This window comes from Ixodes scapularis, unplaced genomic scaffold (genome assembly GCF_016920785.2).
Source record: "Ixodes scapularis isolate PalLabHiFi unplaced genomic scaffold, ASM1692078v2 ptg001080l_1__unscaffolded, whole genome shotgun sequence".
Lineage (NCBI taxonomy): Eukaryota > Metazoa > Arthropoda > Arachnida > Ixodida > Ixodidae > Ixodes > Ixodes scapularis.
In genome coordinates this window covers 85,154-87,889 of record NW_024610096.1, presented here as the reverse complement: position 1 = coordinate 87,889, position 2,736 = coordinate 85,154, and the positions used below count along the sequence as shown (strand labels likewise).

General features: G+C 51.8%; 1 non-coding gene across 1 annotated transcript; it reads right to left on the bottom strand.

Annotated features, from left to right (window-relative positions):
- Positions 1 to 2,664: 2,664 nt before the first annotated feature.
- Trnad-guc lies at positions 2,665 to 2,736 on the bottom strand. The gene has a single exon. It is a non-coding gene; the product is annotated as a tRNA-Asp (tRNA).

Genomic DNA, 2,736 nt, shown 5'->3' with positions numbered 1-2,736 from the left:
GACTCTCACCAAGGGCTGGTTCGGGGCCGCCTCAGCCGGCCGGCTTGTCCGGGCCTCTGGGTTCAGACACGAAGCTCGGAGAAGGTCGCGGGACTCTCTTTTTCGTTGGCGCAGACTTCACTGGTGGTTCAGACTGGCTTGCATCGTTGTCAACCTTTGAGGTGTCGGACTCCTGTTCACGCGGCCTTTTTGAGGCGAGCGCACTAGCGTCGACCATGTTGACTTCGTTGCTTTGCTGTCTCTCAGTCGCTTTCATTGGCGCCCCTTTCGTTGACACTTCGTCCCTCCCTGTCGTCGCCTTGTCCTTCCTGGCTGACGCCACGGCAAGATTGGCAGAGGTGGCGGCGTCAGTCGTCTTGAGCGGGTGCTCCAACCCGGGTGGGTCAACTTGCTGGGAGGTTCCGCTCACAGGCGTCCCGGGAGAAGGACCAGCTCCCTTGATTGTCTCCTCCGCATCCGCCTCGTCCATGAGGTGGTCAGCGTTGGCCTGACCAGCTCCGGGGCCCGTTGCCGCAGCGTAGGTCTTGACGCAGTGGGCGGCGTCGTGACCAATCCGATGGCAGGACTGGCACTTCGGCGCCCGGCAATCGCGGCGGATATGGCCGGTCCGCTCGCAGCGCAGGCAGAGTGGTGCCCTCCCCGGCGCCACGACGAGCACCTGCCCTCCGGCAATTCGCAGCTGATGCGGCAGTTTGTCCAACCCGAGCCCAGGGTTAAGCCGGATGACAGCCGTGCGCGTCATTGACCCGCAGTCCATGACTCCCTGCACCCGCCACTTCTCGGTTCCCATTTCGGTCACCGTGCCGTAAGGGGCCAGTGCGGCTTTCACCTCGTCGTCGGGGACGTGATACAGGAGCCAGTGGAGCTTGACGCGGATGTCGCGGTTGCCCGGGTCGACAACGATGCATCGTCGGCCCTTGACGACGAGGTCACCCGCCGCAAGGGTCTTCCGCTTACCCTCCGGTGACTTGAAAGTCACGGCCCAGACGTGATTCATCTGGAACGCCCCCAAGGCGAGAACCCCGGGGAGCAGTTCCAGGTGGCCCAGGGCGTCGCGGAAGTCCTCGACGCGGTACGGGCGCCCGCGGATGTCAGCGTGCAGAAACACGGTGTTCAACACCGCAGCTCCAGTAGGCAGGGGAGGCAGTATAATCTGATAGTCCGAAGTAGAAGCGTCATGCCTGTCACCGCGGCCCGGCTGGGCCGCTATCACCGCTCCGACGGAGCTCATGATTCACCAACCGATCGCCTACGCTGCCGGAAGAAGAATCTACAGTCTTGGGTAGTAACGCGTTACTAGTAACGCGTTACTGTAATTTCGTTACTTTTTTGGTAACTTGTAACTGTAACGAGTTACTTTTTTAAAATGTAACTTGTAACTGTAGTTCTATTACTTTTTTCTGAGGTAACGATGAAAGTAACGACGTTACTTTTGTCGTTACTTTCCAGTGTTTTATGAACAATATATCACTGAACGAGACTCGACGTACAATTCAGATTTTCCTTGCACTTTTCAAAACGTCTATTCCGACATTTCGAGTGTCAAGTTTACCTTGCACAAACTTGTGAATACGTCCTTTCTCACGAGTCACGAACCGCATATGGCCACGTGCAGACTTCATGAAAAAAAAAATCTAGTTATCGTTACGCACGCGCTTGAACTTTGTAACTGAACACTTAAGGCTCGTTCACACAGACCCATTTTCTTACGTTTGCGCTACGAAAAGTCACCGGAAAATGTGTGCTTCGTATTAAGCGTGGCTACCAGTTCAAGGAAATAGCCTGGCATGCGACATTCGAGACGCGAATATTTTGGTGACTTAGATGTTACGTAAGAAAACGGTGCTGTGTGGAAAGTTGAACCAAGCTCAATTCCTTACGTTACGCTACGACATTGAGGCACCCTAGTTACGACGAGCCTTGTGTCCTTGGTTGCCACGGTAACTCACCATCGTAGCTCGTCGTCACCGAAAAATTCGTGTCGAATGTCGCGTGCCAGGCTATCTCCTTGAGTTGGTAGCCACGCTTAATACGAACCACAGATTTTCCCATGACGTTTCGTAGCGTAACGTAAGAGAACGGGTCTGTGTGATCCAGCCTTCTGTGTGTACGAGCCTTTACATCTTAGTGTCTTGAAGCACTATCTACGTTTTTGGTTTTTCTTTTACACGCGGAAGGCACTGCGCATGTTTCGTATTTTGATTAGCGCCAGTACTCCGCACTGCGCATGTTTCGCATTTTGATTGGCGCCACTACTCTGGCGTGGAAATTTTCAAACACTAATTTCGAGAATCAACTTCTACCAAGTTACAATATGAAGTAAAAAGCGTACTTGTAACTTTATGCAATAAAACTTGGTGAAGGGCATTTTCTAGTTTTTCCTACTTTTTTTGTGTTATAGAAAAGTAACTGAAAAGTAACGTCGTTACTTTTTAAAAGTAACTGTAACTGTAACGAGTTACTCTTTTGTTGCGGTAACTGTAACGGTAACTTCGCTACTTTTTTCTGAAAGTAACTGTAACGAATTACTTTTTAAAAGTAACTTACCCAAGACTGCCACTATACTAACGAGGAGAGACGGGAATAGCGGGACGGGAACTCTAGCGCAGCATGGACGTTTCAATAAAGTAAAACAAAAAACTGGGTGTAAAAAAAAAAAATATGCTCCCCGTCGGGGAATCGAACCCCGGTCTCCCGCGTGACAGGCGGGGATACTGACCACTATACTAACGAGGA